Source organism: Coffea arabica, chromosome 1c (assembly GCF_036785885.1).
Source record: "Coffea arabica cultivar ET-39 chromosome 1c, Coffea Arabica ET-39 HiFi, whole genome shotgun sequence".
Classification (NCBI taxonomy): Eukaryota; Viridiplantae; Streptophyta; class Magnoliopsida; order Gentianales; family Rubiaceae; genus Coffea; species Coffea arabica.
This window is the reverse complement of record NC_092310.1, coordinates 10,625,175-10,646,860: the sequence shown is the minus strand read 5'-3', so window position 1 is coordinate 10,646,860 and position 21,686 is coordinate 10,625,175. Positions and strand designations below refer to the sequence as shown.

At 36.5% G+C, this 21,686-nt stretch overlaps 1 pseudogene; it reads right to left on the bottom strand.

Moving 5' to 3' along the window:
• LOC113714357 (uncharacterized) overlaps positions 1-21,686 on the bottom strand; it is a 32,032-nt pseudogene that overhangs the window by 5,201 nt on the left and 5,145 nt on the right.

Here is a 21,686-nt window from a genome sequence, read left to right as displayed (position 1 = left end):
GGGAGAAATGCAATCAGGCCGCGGGGGGGGGGGGTAAAAAGAAATCTGAAAAGCATGTCAGCAAATACTTCAGGAAAGCTATCTAAGATACATTATATCTAAAGGAATTAAAAATATGTAACAGATTTCATAAAGACTTGAGCCCTTACACTGAATGATTGCTATATGCAAAAAGGACAATATGTATATGGCTTGTTCATGAGTCCAACTAGACACAGGTAACCTGAAAGGGTCGAAGGCCGCCTGCTAAATGATGATGTTTAGAATTGAAACTTAGCCAATGCCCCCATGCCAACAAGTTCCTCATTATGTTTTGTTGTGATTAACATGAGAGAGAGAAAGAGAGAGAGCTTCTGCCACCAGACAGTCACTGTCTTATTGCATGTGTCAAATTTGGCAGTCTAGTGAACTCTTTAACCAAGATGCATTCCAACTATGCAAGTCCGTAGTGAAAAGAATTTCATTCTTCTTAGTTCTCTCATATAGGACAAATTGGGTAACTTTAGTTCAGCAATTTTGACGCGAAGTAGGTTTGGAAAAGTATTGTGTCAGAAGTTCTCCAAATTATACATCGTAGTTTGACAAAGCAAGCTAGGAAAATCCTTTTGCTCCAACTTCACTTTTTTCCTGGAATATTTGAAGCAGTAACACAAAACATCCATTTGGTTCATGGGATGATGCAGGATTGGAATACCAACCCATGTCATCCATTTAGTTGGATTTATACACGGGATCAATCATCTTTGTTAGCCAGAATAATGCCATGTCCATGGGATAAAATAATCCATGGGGGAGGTGGTATTATTTATCCTAGGATGACAAATTGATGTGATAAGAAACATTATTATTTTTAAGCTATTTTGCACTAAAAAGGGTACCCACTGGATTAAAGCTACTCTCACCAAACATAAAATTGGACTTTTTATGGGATATCCAATGAATAATCCAATACTAACCAAAATAGAAATAATTATATGAGACATCCAAGTATGAATTATCCATGGAGAACTAATCTCGTTATCTCTTCCCTAATCCCATACATGAACCAAATAAGCCCCAAGGAATTCATCCTTTCAAGTGGTGCCTTTTTAAGATATCTCATAAATTTTCATTTCTATGCATAGAATTTTCAAGAAACTTTTTTTTACCCAATTAATTTGTTAATATGCCCCACTCACAAAAAGAAAATGTACAATTCAAATGTTGTGTTGTAAAAGAATTTCTTTCTACCTTGATATTGATAAAAAATATTAATATAAATATGTACCTATATTTGATCTGGTAACATTTTTAATAAAAGAATCAAGTACCACACATAATCCATCGCTTTAAAGATGTTTCAAAAACTACCTCAATAAATTAATAGTTTAGTTTACTCCTTACTGGTGATTTTTTTTAATACAGAAAAAATTCGTGTTCTACTTTAGTAGGTTCCTTACACCCCCTTGTCATTTTTAATAATAATGCATGCCGCTACTTCATATTTCTTACTATGTGTATTTGTTATTGCCCAATACAATTTGCAGAGCTTTGTTTTCATTGTGCCCCAACTGAAAATTTTCTGGCTCCGCCACTAGTCAGCAGATGGAACCAACTAAAGGTATTTCAACTAAGTATCCATATATTTCCACTGAGGTTTTCTCATTCTCTTAACTGTATCCCATCTCCACATCAATGAAATTTCTCCATTAAACAGACTCATAATTCCTGATAGCACAAAAAAAAAAAAAAAAAAAAAAAAAACTTCACCTATAGAACAGAGTCCACAACTTTACCTGTGCTGCAGCACTCCATAGATGCTGTTTTTCGCCCACATACCAGGAGACACTATACTCAAGAATGGATTTAAGTGAGCGAGAACTGACACGCCCAATAAGCAGCTTTATAGAAGCACCAGTCATGGAACGGACTTTGTTGTCATGGTCATTAGCCAAACAAACCACCAGACGCACAAATATCGTCTGTGACTGCTCATCAAGAATACTTGCTGGAAACTTCATTATAATGGCATGCAGCATTTCAAGTACAGCTTCTCTTCCAGAAGAATGTTCATATCTGCATCCAACACAAAATATCCGTATGAGAAGTCATAACAGAGTAACAACTCCAACAACAAATGACTCTGCCACAAACACTACAAGAATTCAATAAACTTGCCTGAGATTCGCAAGAAAGAAATCAAGATGCTGCTGCAAGCGTTTCTCTGACAGATGATAGTCAAGCAAAAATTGGAGTAAAATTTGACTACATTTCTTACGTATTGATTCCACTTGGCTGGTTATCATCAGCTCTGCAACCCTCTTGACGACATCATATATCTCAGGAACTACCAGCTTCCTATTCACTATTGATTTTAGAAGGGAAAGGGACACAATAGATGGATTTCTTTCTATGTCAACAAATAAAGGAAACTGAATTAACATGTGCAACTGATCTGCTGAAAGTGTAACACCAGTGTTATGAAGAAGCACAGTCAACAGCCTCAAACAAGACTCCACCAAAGGACTGCCAGCATTTGCTGAACGTTGAGCAATAAACAATAAAGAATTCTTTATCTTGTCAGACTGGGATTCAAGGGAGGGCAGAGGTAATCGTACCAGAGGAGAAAGGCATCTGAGTGCTGTCGTCACAATGTTCTCGTATTTTGAACTCAAGCAATCACCCAACAAGTGAACCAAAGGGTCTAACAGTGACAGCTGCTCCTCGTCTTTTCTGTTCAGTTTCATGCCCTTAATGTGATTTTGCAATAATCCAAGTGCAAAACCAGTAATTAAGTGAGAATATCTGGGCTCAAGATTTATTAACCTGTCTGAATTAATCATTTGACTATCCACCAAATCACAGTCTCCTTTCCCTGCCTCTGACATATATACGTGTTTGCGTTCATGATTTACATCATCTATGCCATCCTTAATGAGGCGATATACAAATATAAACAGTTCAGTTTGATCTACAGACGCATTAGACTGAATTCCATCAGCAATGTGATTCAACATATTCTCCAATTTCGATTTCTGTTTTGGAGATAGCTGCTTCTGTAGATGAGCTGTAACAAGAGAAAGGAGCTTCACAGCATGGGTTCTAAATGTGATGTTTTGCGCAACCAATTTGAGGGTTTCAAATGACTTCTGCTTCCGAGTCTCCTTCATTTTTGAAGCAATTTTGTCCACCTCTTTCTGCTCAGAAACATCTCCAAGTATATCAATCTCTATCACCGAAAAAAGATCTTCAAGACAAGAATCCAACTTCCCCCTAATGGGATTGATAAGAAACTTTGACAATATAAAATTCAGGGTATAACCAAGTGTGTGCAATTCAGATCCCCTTTTGAGGGTGCCCCTCAAGACTTTGACCATGAATTGTAGGTGCTCCAACCCTAGCTCCTTTAAACAAGCAGCCAAAGCCAATCTAGCCTCATCTCGAACACTCTCCAAGCGATGCTTAAGGAAGTTGGAGATGCGATGAACAATATTTGGAAGTTGCAAATTCATAATTTCACCAGGAAGTAATTTGAGTAACTTAAGGGCAACTAGACTGATGTTCACATTCACATTATCAGAATCAGATAGCAATTCTTGTATCTTGGGAAGCATTGTCTTCTGAATACACGTCTGTATATCAGAAAATTTAGCTGGCTGTGTGCATCTCCTCAATTCTCTAGAAGATATTCTCTCAAAAGCTTCACCCACCCTCTGCAGGAGTTTCAGAGAAGTGAAAGTGGTCCAGAATACAGCATATTAATCGCAATATGACCTTCTGCTTCTCTCGTTTAGTCATTTCTCGAAAGCAGTTCATTAATAGTTCATAGTACTGTTTCCAGGTCATGCAACCAGCAATTGATGCAATAGCCTCCATACATGCACTTCTGACATTTTCACCCTTCCCCTCTTGTACACCAAATAACAAATTGAAAAAGAGTGGGATAAACACTTTGGTGCTAACAACCTGGAAGGCAACAGCAGCAAAGAAAATAAAGTCATGCAAATGCAGGAAAATGGTAGGATGTGATGCAGTATAGAGCATATAAGAATTACCTCAGAATGATTTCCTGTACTAATGAACTGCGAAAATCGAGAAAGTGCCCTGGCTCGCCTGTGTTTCTGCATGTAGGAAAGGTGAACATATCAGAAGACAATACGTTTAGATCTCTGAATTGCCTCAAATGAAACTAAAGATCAACCATGCATGTCATACAATCAACCGCACAGAGGTCCAAAGCTACCCATAAACAAGTAATTGCACACTTAACCTCCAAATAAATTACTTGTATCGAATAGTACCAATACTTTAGGATGTTGTCTAGCATGGCCAGAATATTACCGATAGCAAAACATAAGAACTACAAAGTAAGCTTAGAATTAGCATCCAAAAACTCCCTCACTGCAAATATTTCCCACTAGCTCCCTAAACTTTACAACTGACAATTAACCTAAGCCAGTTTGACAAAGCACCATGATAAGCCCTTTGCCAAGATAGTTTTAGTTAGCGATTATCAAATCCGTCGTCAAAGCAACTATAAGCAAAGTGATGGCAGATCTATAGACTAATTCCAACCAGGTAGCATAGACCCAGATGTGGAGTCACTACTGTTCCACCATCCAATTCAGAATCCAGGGGGAGGATGTCCCAATTAAGGGTCTATTCACTGACAATTCAAAAATCTGCCCAGTGGGTGATCCGAACAGGGCAGCAATATTCGAACTGTGACTTCAGATCCTACCAGTTTACAGCCATAAACAGCACCCCTTGGTGCAATGAATAGGTATCATCCCTCGCCATTGCTAACGTGCTATAGCTAGGCGATGTTTTTTAATCGTAAGCATTGGAACAATAATGATCAAATCTACAATGCAATAAATGATTTTAACTTGTACCAAGTTGTGGAAAAATCTAATTGCTCTGCCATAAACAAAAGACATATTCAAGTTGCATCTATGTTAGATCACTTATATTCAAAACTTCTCTCATTTTAGGTTTACTTCTTAAATGCTTTTCAATTTCCAATCTGGTATTGTCTCCTAAGCCAAAGATAACCAGCTATAACCATATATATGATGAGAAAAGATAGAAGAGACACAGTATACAGGACATCAATCAGTTATTTATACTTTAGACACTAAGGAAGGGAAGAACATGGTAGAACAGTTGAAGTGAATGCATAGAGAATAACAGCTTAGAACCCCCTCTATGGTGTTCATCTTGTGTATCTTCCTATGCTCATAAACTTTCACAAAAAAAAAAGGAGGGGGGCGGGGGGAACAGCACTAGCAACATGTATTTTTCTCCTAAGAAGTGCGTTTAAATTTGACACCCTGTTTTTGCAACATTCTTACTCAAATATATATGTAATACACAAGAAATTTAGCCATACTATCAAAGGAAAGCTATTCATTTTCATAACAGAAAAGGAAAGACGCAAGAACCCAACACCAAGAATAAACTCTGACGTGCATATATTTCCCAGTTAAAACAAACTCATGAATTACCTGTAAATGAATAACATTATTGAAGAAATCCTGCTCTGGATCTTGACTGTACAAAGTTCCATAAGATTCGAGGTTTGCAACCTTTGGAAGCTTCAACACCATTTCTCGCAGTAAATCAATCCAAAGCTGAAACCAAACCCACAAATATTTTAAACAAATACTTCCATCTTATTAAGAAAAGAGACAGAGACAAGCACCCCCAAAAACAATTAACTTTTGACTTAAAGCTTTATACCTTTTGAACAGAAGTTTCCCTATTCATTGCATTTCCCATATGCTTCAAAAGAAAGCTAGTTACAATATGCTGAATAAGAGCTTCAGTCCAGCACCCTTGATCAGATTTATCCTTTGACTCAACAATTTCAGAGGCAAATTCAACAAAGCAGAGCAACAATCTATATGCACTCTGCCGGAAGATCAACTCTTCAGATGACATGTCATATGCAGACTGAGACAAAATGATCAGTGCATGCTCTTTCCCCACCGTGTGGAAAAACTCCCTGTTGATCTTTTCATATGCACCAATTATAGTGTCATAATCAAGGGACCCAATATCCATTGCGGAGGTTGCATTCATTTCATTCAGAAGCTTTGCCTAGACACAAGAAACTGGGGGTTTACTAAAGACAATGATAACCTTGTAACTGAACCAGAAAGAAAAATAAATATTACCACGACAAAGACAGAAGAATCATCTTTAGCAAGAGCATTAAGAACATCACAAATGGACTTCCTGACATCCAGCCCAGCAAATGTAAGCAAGGGAGATACTGAACTCAAAATTTTAGAATTATTTTCACTTCCCACAACTTCAACCACAGATTGAAGTATCTGTAAAATGACAACACAAGAATCTGCCAAGGAGAAATTTAAAGAAAAAATTGGTAGTCAGAATAGGAAGTTGTAAGGAAACAAAAATACATCAAGCAATTATAAGCAAAAGTTAGAAGCAATCTTCAACCAGAGTTTCGGAGTCTCTTTGCGAGAAGTGGAAGCAAGATATCAACAAATTTCTTGGCTGTTAAAGGCTCCGTTATGTACTTCGACAATAATTTGAACACAAAGAGCTCGTTATCTGCAGGATGCCTGACCACATAACAAACGGCATCCACCCCATGATTAGGCAAAAGAAAAAGTGATCTATCAAATATTAGAACATGTTTCATCTGTTTAACATGCAAATCTAAGCAATCTATACAACTTAATTGTGTCTGGTTAACCATCAATTTATTTAACCATAGAAGCAAGGGTTCTCCTATTGATGTTTCAGTGCTCATCACCCGAGCTGCAGTAGTACATTACCCTACAGAAGTTATTTCTTTAGCTTCTTCCACTTTACGGTGTAAATACATTTTCTTGTACTTCTTTTCCTACTCAGTGACAAATGTATCAGTGGCAACTAGATTAGGTGCTTAGAGCACCAAATAAAACCTTTTTCAAGCATTGACATAGAAATTCATGCTCTTTATCAAATCAGTAGTTACAACAAAATCCGGTGTCCAAAAATGCATAGCATACATCATTAAGATAGGTAGCAGCTATTTGTCAACTAACAGAGAGCTATTTGTTCATTAATACGACCAAAATAGAGGTAATAAGAAAACAGAAAGAACTATCATGCTAAAAGACACTTAAACATGAAAAACCTGAGACCTTTCCCTAGAAGCCAAAAGCAAATCAAATCAGAGCACAGGTTTATGAATCAACTAATAATACCTGCCCAAATAATAAATGGATTAGGCAAACTGTAGTACCTCTTTGTTCCACTATCAATAGTGAACAGACAGTGTAGACTATCTACAAGTACGTTGAGGTGAGGAAGCAACACTCTTTTGACAGAACCATCCTCAGTCCCCAGCTGACTGTCAAGATTTAGTAAGTTTTCAACAAACTTAAAAACACAAGATATGATCGCGTCAGATGCGGTCGTGATGGTAAACATCGAAAATATATCGGGAACAAGATTCTTCTTTCTACCCAACAGTGGCACAAACTTGATGCTTCTACTCATAGCAAGGAAGCAAGAGAATAGTGAACTTGGCTTCTCACTACTCGCACCTTCTTGCTTAAAACTGCCTATTAAAGGACTCGCTGCTGTAAAGAAAAGGTCCCAAAACTCGGAATGAAAATCATGATTCTCATACTTAGCAAGAGCAGAAGAAACAATCTTCAGGCATAAAGATCTCAATTCCTTGAATTGCTTCACAGCTGTGCTAGTCTGCAAACCAAGATTACAGGTGAGAACGACTCTCACGGATTACCTTCATAATTCTCCAACGATTAATCTACTCAAACCCAGCTAGGGGACAAAGATATAGTTAACAAAAAATTACAAATTGAGCTGAAGCATTTCTTGTTCCTGAATGGAAAACTATAGATGGCAATGCAATTAACAATAATCCTGCTAAAACTCCCATATATGCACCACTGGTTCAGAGGTAGAGATTAGTAACCAAATTTCAAATTCATTTTTCCAATATTAGGTTCAAATACTGCATTAAAATACAAAGGAAAAAGTTTTTAAATTAGGTTCAAATAAGGCATTAAAGTACAAAGGAAAAAGTTCTTAATAAACATACTAACTGAACTAGTTAAGCACAGTTTCAAGCTTACCACAATATCTATTTCCCTGTCAACAATATCATAAGCTGCTGCCACATTGAAGCCAGAATCTGTTAGAGACGGTTCTTTGCATTTTGAGCTCTCTAAAGCAGCCGTGCAGCTTTCGAGTACCCGTACAACACAGCCCATTAGTAGATTAAGAAAAGGATTTATATGGTATTCATCAAAAACAGCTAAAATCTCTTCAATGACATGCAAGAAACCAAATTTCTTCTTCCAAGAAAGCCCCTTTAAGCCATCCACAGTAAATTGCTTCAAGATGCTAATTGAATCAAATTCATCCTTAACGCTCTCTGATGAACTCAAAAGACACTGTCTGCTCACATCAGCTGTTACTGAAGTACCTTGAAGAGGCTTTATCAACAAGAAAAAAAATAGAGGAAGCTCTTGAATGTCAAGCTCAGCTAAGAATCCAAGTATTGCCCTTCTCTGATGTACACTTGCATGCTGGGTTAAAAATAGTACAAAAATCATTAAACCAAATGACATATGTAACAACAGTTAAAAAAAAAAATAAGCATTCCAGAACAAACAAGAATACCTTTCGAGAAGCAAGAGTTTTTAGTTTCTTGACTTTTGGTACCAATATCCGAATGACAATAGGCACAATGAAATCCCTATGATGTTCATCGATTTCATTAGATTCCCTGGACAAGCTCCACGTCGTTAGCTCCTCTCTCAAATTCTTTGCATTGATCAGATCTTTCAGATGCTGACTGTAAGGAAGTAAGAATTCATCCTTCCAGTTTAAAAGGCAATCAAGAACCTTTAACTGTAACTCAGTATCTGTTTCATCCAGAAGCCTAGAAAATCCCAATAAAAACAGCATGAGTGTGAAAAAAATATAAAGTAAACAATACAAATCCAGCAAGCTCTAAAAGAAATTTTGAATAGGTGTAAACCTATATAGAAAAACATCCTTGATGAATTGGCTCTGATAAAAAGACTTTGGATTCCGCAGCAACCTAAACAAGTTTAACAACTCTTTAAGGGCCTCCTTCCACTCTCTGCCCTTGCAACAATGTACATTGTATAACTCAACACTGCATCATCAAACCAACGAATCAAACAAAAGCTTAAAAAAGCAATCTGGAAGAGAACAGGAAATGAGTATATCTCAAGTAGTCTTGCATAAAGCCCAATAAATGGTTACCTCAAAAGATCATCAACACTATATCCCAGAAACTTCAAGAACAAAGGCATTAATTGTCGTGACCGAGTTTCAGCTAGAAATGGAACTTTTTGCAGCGATTGAATCATTAATGAGAAAAGTGTTGCGCACGGCGTACTACCACATGGGGGATTGATAGACAAATTGAAGTATCCAACCAAATCTGAGAGAAATACAAGGCTAATGAACAACGCCTATAATTTACAGCCACAAATGGGAAGCAGGAAAAGAGGAACATCTCAGATCAAGACAACAAAAACTCAAAACCAACATGTTCTGTTGTAAGTAACAATCACCAGTAAGCCATCATCTTCAAAAATTTAAATTTCCATATTAAAATGAAAAGGAAACAAGGATTGCTCCTAGCAAAGATCATAGCATAACATTAGCTCCTAGAGTAAGTATAATACTGTCTGTCGCATACCACTTGACTGATTAAGTGATTTGGTACCACTTCTGCTAGATTGATCACAAGATATCAGAAACAATGACTGACAGTGGTCCAGATATTTCATGTACGGTTCCCATACAATTCCAAAGTTTTGGCTTATTAGAACAGCAAGACACTCCTTAGCTGGAATCCATAAGTTGCTAAGCCGAATGTGGAAGATGCCAATCAAGCCATATAACAGGGCTGGCACATAATTCTCATCTATCCTCCGGGCAGATACATTCACCTGGATCCGGGATAATAGAAGCTCAATTTTTCTATCAGTAGATGAAGGCTCAGTAGTTTCAACTGAAAGGAGAAGCTCTAGAACCTGACACACAAAGTAATCATAGGGTCAACCTACTGACAACATTAAGAAAGGAAGTAACAGAAAAACTGCTCATACATTATCACCACGAACATCAACATTAAAGGTCTGCATAATATCATTTCCAGCAGTTTTCTCATCTGGCTGTGTGTTAAAAGAAGATTCAAACTTCAAAGGTTCATAGTGGCACAAAATTCTGAGGGTCGACCGTCGAAGCATTTGATCACAGTTGCACAGATTTTCAGCCAATATGTCTAATGCATCGATTACATTCCTGGCTGCAAGATCTGGGTGATATCTTCTAAAGCTGGTGCACCCTTTAATCACAGATCTTCATTGCAAATTAAACAAAGTTAAGAAAAGCTGAAGACTTTATAAATCCAAAAGAGAAATAGCAAGGTATTAGAGATTATGGGCCTATTCTTCTTTTCTTCATATCCTTAAAGTTGCTTTAGGCAAAGTGCTGCCCAAAACTCATTAAGTCTAAAAGTGGAATTATGGTAGTAAAGGTCTTCAAAGGAAATAGTTCCTTCCAGTAGCACCTCCTGTGATGCTTTGCAAAACAACTTTTACCTCCAAAATAAGCCAAAAGCAGAAGTCAAAAGCAAACAAGACCACAAAAGTAGCCTTTAGAGGATTAAAAAAAAATTAGAATCAGCTAATTTATGCCACTGCTAACTGGTAGGATGAAACAAAAGCGGGTGTTATGGAGAAATAAATATTCAAAGTACACTTAGGCTTACCCAAAATGTGAATCCAAAATATCAGCTATGGGGGCTAATATTTGAGAAGATGAGTGGTATTTTTTTGCCAGATACAGGAATTTGCTTATTGCAGACTCTTCACATCCAGTTCCACTGCTGGAGAGCATTTCTTTATAAGAACCCAAAGCAGCACCAATTAGGCTCTGCCAAGTAAGATCTGCCAATCCTGTCAAGTGAAAATTTTCAAAATATCATTGATAGCAGACCTAATTCTTCCAACTCTATAGAATAGAAAGAGATTCCATTTCCTAACACATCCCAGGTAATTAAGTTACCAATAATTTTATTCTTCCTGTGATTAATCATGTGGCACAACATAATTAGGATAAAACCGATAGAGGTCTATTATTTAAAACAGAACCATCTCTTAAGGACTAAATCCACGGTATTATTTGTATACATTTCCTGCACAAAAATACCTACATGAGTAGGTTTAGAAGTTTGACATATATATATCTGATCTTAAAACATGTGGCATGGCATAAGTCTAAATGTGCTTGTACAAAGATTGTTTTACACTGAAAATGCACAAGAATTAAAGTGATGTCATGCACCATTGAATCTCTCATTGGCGTTGAATAAATGGAAATGAACAATAGAAGAAAATTTATACCAGATTCAGTCATCAGAAGCTCATCGATAGCATTTACAAGGTCCAACAGTAATGTCAGATTCTCCTGGCCATTGAACAAATAGGGATAGCATTTGACAGTCCCCCACAGGAGAGCCAGCCTGCTCTGTTCCAACTGAAGAGAAGATAAATCTCCATGTAACGAATTACTGATCATTCCTATCCAGTAACTGATGCTTTGCTGAACCAAATCATAAATTCTTGAAAGCTTGTCTTTTGAGATACCATCTAAGAACGAGAAGCTTGGCATTTTAAGATTCTCACACAATCTTAGCAGCAAATATACAGTTTCTTCTTCTGAAATGTTGGTTAAATCATTCAATGCACTGAAATCCAGTTGCACCATGTCAGAATCAACTAAATATAAGCTTCTCAATCATCATTAACTCAAGTCTATGAATAAGCAAGAACACAAAATACAAGATTCACTAAATTATTCAGAAGATGCATGAGTAATACCTTATAATATTAATCCTGAATATTTTGAGAACATTGGAGTCCCTTGACACAAGGTCTTTAAGAAAAGTCAGCAAACTGTAACCAAGTCAGGATTGTCAGACAGAGAGCTCTTTAGATGAAATAAATAGCACTAGAAGTACTAATCTGATAATATTAAAAGGATTACCCAGGATTCTTCAAACTAAATATGGGAACCAACTGACATGAAAAATCAGAGAGAGCTGACAGGTCATTAGCTTTGTGGAGGCCATCAACAATGAACAATGACAGCTGCAAGATTTTAATGACGATGTCTGTAGCTTGTTTTCCACCCTCCTCAGTAACAGGAGGAACATATGTCTGCACTAGCAACCTGACTAGCTTAAACATAGGCTGGTAATCTGCACGATAAAATGGAGTAGCCTCAGAGAAAAGAGTAAGCACCGCAAAGAAGCAGTAGAACAGAACAAGATAAAACCATAAAGCAAATTGTACTGCACCGGAAATTTTCTTCATAAAACCATTCTCCACAATTAATACGAGTACGGAGAGAAGTCGACTGACGTGCATTGAGTGACCATTGGTTACTGATTCAATTATTTCACCATATAAGCAATCCCAAATCAAATTTAATTCCACAGGCCCTGCCTCATTGCTCAATCTCTGGAAAGTCGATATGACAATTTCAAGAAGGCAGTCTGGATCTGCAAAATGTAAATATCAAGAAAGAGATACGAGACATAAATAACAATAACTGGAAGTCAAGTAAAAAGGAAAATAAATTGTAAAATCACTTGATCTAGATGAATTTCAGGAACCTAACAAACTTTGAGAGATGGATCAGTTAAAAAACATGAAATGCAGAAAACTACGAGTCACATAACATTTATTTGAATCATAAGACAACCTGATACCAAGGATGCACTGTAGTGTCACATTATTAGATTGCCTGGTTGAAAAGAACATCGGGATTACACTCATACCCAATCAAAATGTTAACCCAACATGAATCATAGCAAATCAGGGTTCAAATTCTTGACACCAAAATTGATAATGAACATGACATCAGCATGATCTCAGGTAACACTTTGCCAAATAGATTGGTTTTCAAACGATTTAAGTCCATCAGTTAATAGAAATATCAAAGAAAATTGATCACTCATGTGAACTGCAGTAATGACCTCAAGTAAAGGAGTTGCATAGCTACACCATTTGACTTCACACAATTAAGTTGTGCTCTGAGAACAAGGTCATGCATCTAAATTCGAGAAGAACTAAAAATAAATAAACAAATGATTCAATAAATAAAAGTCTGGAAATAACCGAACTTCCTTTTTTCATGAGAAGGTAAACCGACACAAGAACTTGGGGGACAAGAAAATTGAAACTACAGAACATGCCAGAGCATATAACCTAAACAAATAGTAAAAAATCTCATATAACATGAATATATGAAACACAGCATATAACACTTCACGATGATGCCCACACTGATAACAGAATATCCTATCCACATAAAGAAAAAGTAATCAATCTCCATAGTTTTATTATTCAGTGCTCTTCACACTGCCACAATCTTAGATATGACAGGAGCAAACTTATTGGACGCCCTCCTGAGCAAGACTAAACCATCTTTAACACACAAATATTCACTCGAGTCTTCACAGAGAACAGTTGACGACACCTTTCAGCCAAGAATTCATAAAGCCATTCTACTGTATCATTTTTACAACCAATAGATTCCGCTTCACCTTTTAATATTTTCCCCTTTGAGGGGGACAGCTTCCTATCTTTTGCAGTCTAGAAGGATCTTCACTTTCAATCAGGATTATCTAAAGGCATTTAATATACAGGTGTAAAAGTAATTGGAAACGTGTTCCTTTCAAGTAAAATGGGTACATAAGTATCAATCTATTGGAGTAACTAAACAGCATTTCTGAAGCAATAACATCACATTTCAAAAGTTCATGAAAGACTATTGGAATATTAAATCAAACAACTAATAAAAAAAATGCACGCAATTCTAGATGCAGGTAAATTAGACAATAATGAGTTGCTTATAGTGATCTAGGAATCCTAAACAAAAATGACTCTTTAAGTGCACTATATCATATGCACTAGTATTATTTCTATCAGTACCAATATCCATACTAAGAGATGCATTAGCATAGAACACAATATATAGAAAGCATATTCAGAATAGTATTGAATAGCTCCAAAGGAAGCAGGATTCAAGCATATGAAGTGACAATACATTACTGAAAAATATGAATAACATGCGAAGGCTGAAAATGTCACCTTCCAAGAGTTGATCACCGATGCTGAATAAGGACTTGTCCAATAGAAGCTGCAACACTTGTGGGGCCCTTGAATGCAATGTTGATGACGAACCTCTTATCACATGCCACAATAATTCAGTAGCACCACTTTTCCTCTCAGCCAATGGATTCTTTACGACCTCAATCATGATTTTCCTAACACCTGCTGAGCTTAAGAAGTTAACCTATTTTTCTATTGTAAATGGAGAGTAAAAACCAACAGAAGACACTCATACGTAACAACATCATATTAGTTTGGCTCTCAACAACTAGGTAAGTAGAACCATTAAGTATAGAGACATGAATATGCCACTTCTGAAATTGATTTCTCATCAGAAGTCCAGTCAACAAAGGAGAAGGGCACATATGTTGAGATGAGAAATACTATTCCACTGATATATGTCAAAACTTGCAAGTGCTAACCAAGAGATAGAAAGCAAACTGGCCCCCAGGACAACAAAACAGGCAATTCACCCTACAAATGCCGTCACTCCTTTCTCAAAACCATAACATCCAAATTGGTAGGCCTGTTTGGACAGCTTGAGGTCTACCTTGGAACTAAAGTTTTAAATGATGCAAGGAAGCATATGACATTAAGAAACTGTAGTTTTCTGCCACAAATGATTTATGAAATAAGAAGTTAGTGCAATCTCTACATCACAGACAAATCAAAGCTTTTCATCCCTACAAAGAACGAGAAAACAAGATCAATATTGTTAAGAATCTGATAATTGAGCAACCAGAGTTCCAAAAAAAGCATCACAGGCAATATGGGAAGCAAAGTAAATCAAATTTATTTTTTTTCCTTTTTTTTTTTTGGGGGCTGGAGGGGGGGGGAGTTGGAAATGCAAAACGGAGAAGAAACGACATCATGTGGAGCATGATGAGCAGAGGACCGGTGCAGTAGTTGTGAAATATCAAGGTATAGAAGGAGAATCAGAAGAGAAAAAAAGGTGAAGGAAAGAGCAGTGTCTTCCAGAAGAAAGGAATAGCACTTGCCACCAGGGAAAATAGAGGAGGAAAGCCTTTACTTATACCCGATATGATGTCCAATTCTTGTGAAGGCATCTTCCAGTGCAACAAGGTCCATGATGAAGCACTACTACCCTAAAAAACTGAGCCTCATAAAAGTAGGAGCAGTAAGAAACTTCAGATTTGCATTATCTATTTTTCTTTTCTTTTCCCTCTTGTGAAATTTGGCTCAAGTCGAGTTCTGTCAAAGCATTCTGAAAAAGATCCCCTTCTACCCAGTATGGCTGACCTAAATAAGCAAGAGCTAAATGCCATGTCAAAGTATTTGAAGAAGGAACTCCAGCTTCTGATTGGGTGATTTAATCCTATTCATAGTACTAGTACACAACAAATATCTGCATATGCTCTAAACAAGTTCCCCAAAACACTTTGATGGAAGCTCATGACAGGTAGGGACTCAATGTGCAGGGTGTCTATAAGCATGTACACACGTTACAAAGAAAATCTCCAGGTTCTTCTCTAAGAAAAGCCTAAAACCTTTATATCAAAAAGCTTGTTCACAAACTCATAGTAAAGGAGTAATTTTTCCCAACGGTTTTTAACCATCTGAAAATCATCATCCCAAAATTTCATACTCTTGCACTTTGATATTTGTAACGCATCCAAATCATATGGCCTCAGTAGTTTTCATCCATTAGGAAACAAAAAAAAAGTCAAGGAAAAATGTCTATAAAGACCAGTATTTCATGAAAAATGCATCCCCTTAAAAACACTGAAAGCATAATCCTTGTCATATACAAAACTCAATAACAACATTCTTTAAACTATTTTTCATTTAGTTTGTCTTATCCAAATCTCTAGTATGCGACAATCATAAATTTATCGTCGTCATATTTAGACAGGAGAAATGCTTAGTAAACAAGCATAAGACTATTACTTGTGGAAAAAATCAGCTATTACTCGTGCAAGCAAGGAATGTAACAGATGTCACATCAAGCAAAGAGCATTCTTATTCCCAATGGAACATATTTGTTAAAAAAAAAGGAGAGAATTCCAAGTTCCTCTATTTAAGTAAGCCCAAAGGCAAAAGTTCAACAGAATGAAGCACAATAAGTAATTTGCAGAAAAAGACTAGCCATTCAGGTATATTGACATTTTTGTGCATAATCACTTGGCTATATGACCACTAAGACCTTTGGCATTCATAAACCTGTACTTCAGTTCTGCGTCGACTTTTCATAAAATACACCCTAGATACCCCAAAAAAAAAAAAAAAGAACAGATCAAACTTAAGATAGTTCCACAATAACATTCTTAGAAGAAGTTGTTCTTATAAATTTATACCCTCCCCATTCAATAACCTTGTCAAACCTACTATACTGGGACATATAAAATCACGTTCACCTTTCCTAAAACATCACTCTAATACCTTTCTTTTCCAATGTAGAAAACGTACAGAAACATGGCATTTGCTTGATTTGTAACTGGAAAGTGCAGCTCAAAGTTTCCATCCAGAACAACACAAGCCAGTACGTGCATATTTCCAACAAGAATATTTGTATCAGTTAGACTATAGATTTTCACTTTTAAATTGTATATCTACAAAACTACTGAACCTGGCCAAGTCAAAAAACTGATAACTCTTTTAACATAATAATTAAAGACAATACCTTTTATAAGCTGCTCAACAGGTGCATTCCTGAGTAAGAAAGAGACGGACTCCGCCACAAATTTTTGTATGCTACCATGTGGATAGTATCTCAGTTTCACTGTTACTCTGTTATACACAGACAGATAGAGCAAGCGAGAGAGAGAGAGAGAGAGAGAGAAACATTAGAATTTAAAGTATAGTTCGAGGAATTTTTCTACAAATCAAACCATTTACATGATAAATACAACAGGGAAGACACACTGAATGTGCACCAGTAAATCAACAAAGCCAGTCAAGCTTCTTGATTTCCATAGATTTACTTCCAACCCATGTTTGAGTTTACTGTATTCTCTCAGATATAAGTGGATTTCTACAGATTTGTGGCAGCAATAGGTAGTACAAGAACAATTAACCTCAGTTTTCTATACTTTGTTGAGAAATACTCAAGAAATCAAACTAAGTTGTTTAAGAAGCAATTTAAAACCAAAATTTGGCATTCATATTCTCCTTACATCCAATAAAACACTTAACATACATGCACACACATATAAACATGGATAAAAGCAACTTCCATCATATGTACTTACTTTAGCACATGAATGACATCCTTTATCAGATATTTCTGCAGGAACATCATAATGTATGACCATGACGTAAAAATCTGAGGAAGCCAAATTCACAATTTCAGCATCTAGTATTCCGAATTAGATATTGCATCAGAATTCAAAACAAAATAACACAACAAGATACTTGGCTTGACCTGCTTAATTATGTCTGGATCCTTATCACCACCATTTTTCAGAAGAAATACTATAGCATTCACAATCCTCTGGAGAAAGCTGGGACACAGTCAAGGAAACACCCACAAAAAACAAGGACGCATTAGGAGTGACTTAGAAGACAATATTGCTGCGAAAGGGTAGGAATTAAGAATTACCACTGGTCCAGTCACTGAATATCATGCACTTCTAACAAAGACAAACATGCACAACAGGAGCCAGCATACAAGTTAAAATTGTTAAATTAATAAACGTTCAAGCATGAGTTGTCCATATTTCTACATGGCCCCAGGAACCCCAGTGCCAAAAAAAATGCCAGAAAGGAGCAAAAGAGAACTAATTGGGAAACTCTAACTGCTAACAAAAATTGCCTTAAATGTTAAGCGGAGGAAAACTTGGGTAACAGCAAATTCATTACAATTTTTAGCAATCTGCATGCAGAGCTCATGAACTCCATCACGCACATACTGCAACACAGGAGTGTAAGCCAAAAGATTTCTCAAGCACTTGAAAAAAATGAACATAAGACGGTAATGTGATGCAGAAGAAAAATTAGTTGGTATCTATGAGTTAAGGTTGATGAATCTGTATCTGCCATTACTGTAGCAATGTAGGTTTTCAGTTTTTTTCAGGGATTGATTCTCATTATGTTCTTCTCTTAGCTGACCTGGAACTGATTGAGGGACCCATTGGATTCAATTTTTGGGAGGAAAATTTTCTTTATCTAACCCTATACAGTTGGAAATCTATAAAGTACAATGCGTTTCACTAAGTCTTGTTTAATACAAAACGTGACTCTTATATATTTCCTTCTCATAGCACTAAAATATTATGCTAAATTCTGTTTTCCTTATTCTTTTCTCTTGCTTTGGGCTATGTCACGCGAGAAGTGACACTAGCCATAATTATTGATCTCTCATTCTCAGATTCTGAAAATCCCAAATACTGAAAGAAAGGCAACAGGAAAACCTCCACAAATATACATATGGATCTCACTACAAGCATAGTAAACTGTCAGGAAAGAGAAACTTAAAAAACATGAAAGCCTCAGATAACATATATGGAACTTACGGCAAAAAATCCTCCAGAAGATCCCTTGATAATGTGGCTACCAACCTGCCAGAAACAGAAAAGCCACATATGCACCCAGCAATGTTTAACAATAAACCGCAAGGGAATCAATACACACTTAATTAGGAGAATGACAATCTGTAACTAAACAATACTTTATGTCAACAACTTCCATGGCAAACCAGCCATCCACCTTTACAGTTTACTGAGGTGAGAGTTGAACACGTTGCAATTAAATAAGAAATGAAATAAACTAGAAAACTAGAAAATCCACAAGTGCTTGCTTTTGCATCCGAGATATGATTCAGGATGTGATTAAACCCATTTCACTAACTCAGGCCTCTACAACTACATTAGTGTAGTTCTAAAAGGTATATATTCAGAATAAATCTTCACTCGAAAAATTTTAGTTCCAATATCGAGAACATATGCCTACAATGATCCAAGTTAAAACAACAGGAAACACTAATAATATTAAAGAACCAAAAAAGAAAAAGGCCTTGAGCATTGATTTGTTTTTCCTTTCCACCATTTTCCAATCTCGATGAGACAATTCTTCAAAAACATACATAAACACCAAATTTGCAAGAATACCTGAGTATTGGCTCCAGTGATAGCCTGCTTTTTATTTGTAATCTAGAAAGCAGTTTTGAAACGATCAATTCCTTTTGCAATATAATTTGTGGTAGGGTTTGTACCAAGGGGAACATTTCTTGATAAAATGAAATAAAATCCTCAGCAGTATTTAATTCCTGCATTTGTCAAAAAAAAAAAAAAAGACAACAATATCAGCAGAATTTAAATGTGAGATGGAAGTGTACAAATTTTTGCTATCTCAAAAAAGGTATAATCATATGAAGTTGGATAGAAAGGACAAAACAAACAGCAATCTAGAAATATCCAAGACACATAATAAATTCCTGACAAGTACACCCAGACAGAAGCAGACAGACCAGCCATGCCATACATTAGATCCATAACCTTGTGGATAGTTTCCAGCACAGTAACATAGAGGCTGAAAACCAATATGGAACAATGCCAAGAATCTTCTTTAGACCTTCCTGCCTAGGCAAAAATACCAAAGGAAGAAAACAAGAACTTCCAGAAAATATTCAAAACAACCCTCACTAAACATGATTCTGATCATGTCACCTTCATAAATTACTTATCCTAACACAAACTCCTTTGCCTTGAAAACATTCTTTGGTGCATTAGAAGTAATAGCACTTCCTACGTCAAAAGGATGCCATTGATTTACTCCTCCTACCTCAAGCAAGATATGGACCACACCTTCATTTATTTCACATTAACTTTGTAGATTAAAGACGGTGCCAAAACTACTAAAACTAATCTGCCTGTATATGCCAGTAGATTAGTCCACAAAGCCAGAAGCGTCATCCTCATCTAGTCACTGTTACATCAAAACGACCAAGATTCTACACAGCATCATCAACATCTCCAAAGCACATTGTCCAGCACCGCAAAACCCCCTGAAAAATCCCCCTTACCAATTGAAATTCCCAAACTAACACACTTAAAATAAAAATAATTTTCTAGCTTCTGAATAAAAAATGAACTTTTTGAAAGATATATGGCAGAAAAAAAGAAAGCCACAACTAGATTCCATGTATTGCTTATATTGCACAAATGGCTTCCTGAATCCTTTAAAAACATAAGCAGGCACCTATAACTGATGTTTAAAACCAAATAAGTCAGAACAAAGCAGATGAAAAAGCTTTTCTTGAAATGCTACCCACTTTTCATGTAAGCTTAGCAGTTTCTCCCGATGTGCAGACCATCAAATTCCAAAATCCAATAAAATATGTCTCATATTACTTTAATGTTTCCTACTTGTCGTCTAAAAATGAAATCTTTATCGTAAAAGAACAGCCAAAAAATGTACTGATATCCGCAATAAGAACCCTCGAGAAATAGCTGCACAAGTTACACCAAAAAAAAAACTACAATTCAAATCACAATTACTTCAGAAATAGAAGAATATTGAAACATACTCTCCATTCAACTAGGCAATCGCGAAAAAACGTGGACCCTTTAGAAGGCTCAGATTTAACAGGGTCCAAACTTCGGTATACATTAATATCAATCTCTGCAATTTGTTGAACATTGGACTTGTACTGCACCACCCCAAAAAAAAAACTTCAGAATTTAAAAAAAAAAACAATTCCATAATACTCTCATCAACCAATAAGGAAAAAAAATGAACAATTTGAATAAAAAGAACTGCAATTTTTTATTTGCATACAAAAAATTAAGAAAGATAGATAGCTTACAACAAATTTCTTGCTTCCCTCGCCTGTGTTTAGAGACTTTACGGCTCGAGCGTCCGCGGGCGTCGCCATTGGTGCCTCTACCCAAGCTCAATCTCTGGAAAAGGGAGGGAGAAGGGGCGGAGGGTTTAACAATTGAACCGGTGAAGTGAAAGAGTCGAGGTTCAACCGGTAGCACCGGTTCAACCCCGATTCAATAAATAAATAAATAAATAATTTTATATATATATATAGACACACACACACCTATGCACAGAATAAGATATAAATGCTAAACCAAAATTAACATAAGTAGGGGTGGGCACGAGTCAGGTACCCGCCCCTAATGGTAAATGGCTGACCCGACCCTAATATGTCGAGTTACTATTTTTTTGACCTAATCCGCTCCGCTTGTCCTCGGGTATGGTACCCGATCTTCGGATACCCAAAAAATAGGGGCGGGTCATAGGGTACTCGCCCCTATTTAAAGAATGCAAATTCATAAGATGAACCTGCCGTACGTCCAGCCAAAGACATTCATGATTTAACAATCAATTAATCACAGATCATTAACTAGCTCTAATAGTTCACCAACAACTATGGATGGTAAGTGGAGTTTAAACTTTCATTTCCTACCTTTTATGGACCTTATCCATTTGGCAGAGAATGCTATTTTCGCACGGCAATATATTGGAATTGCTGGACTGCCAGAGCCTTTTAGCCTCTTTAACACACGAATGACAACAAACAACGGAACA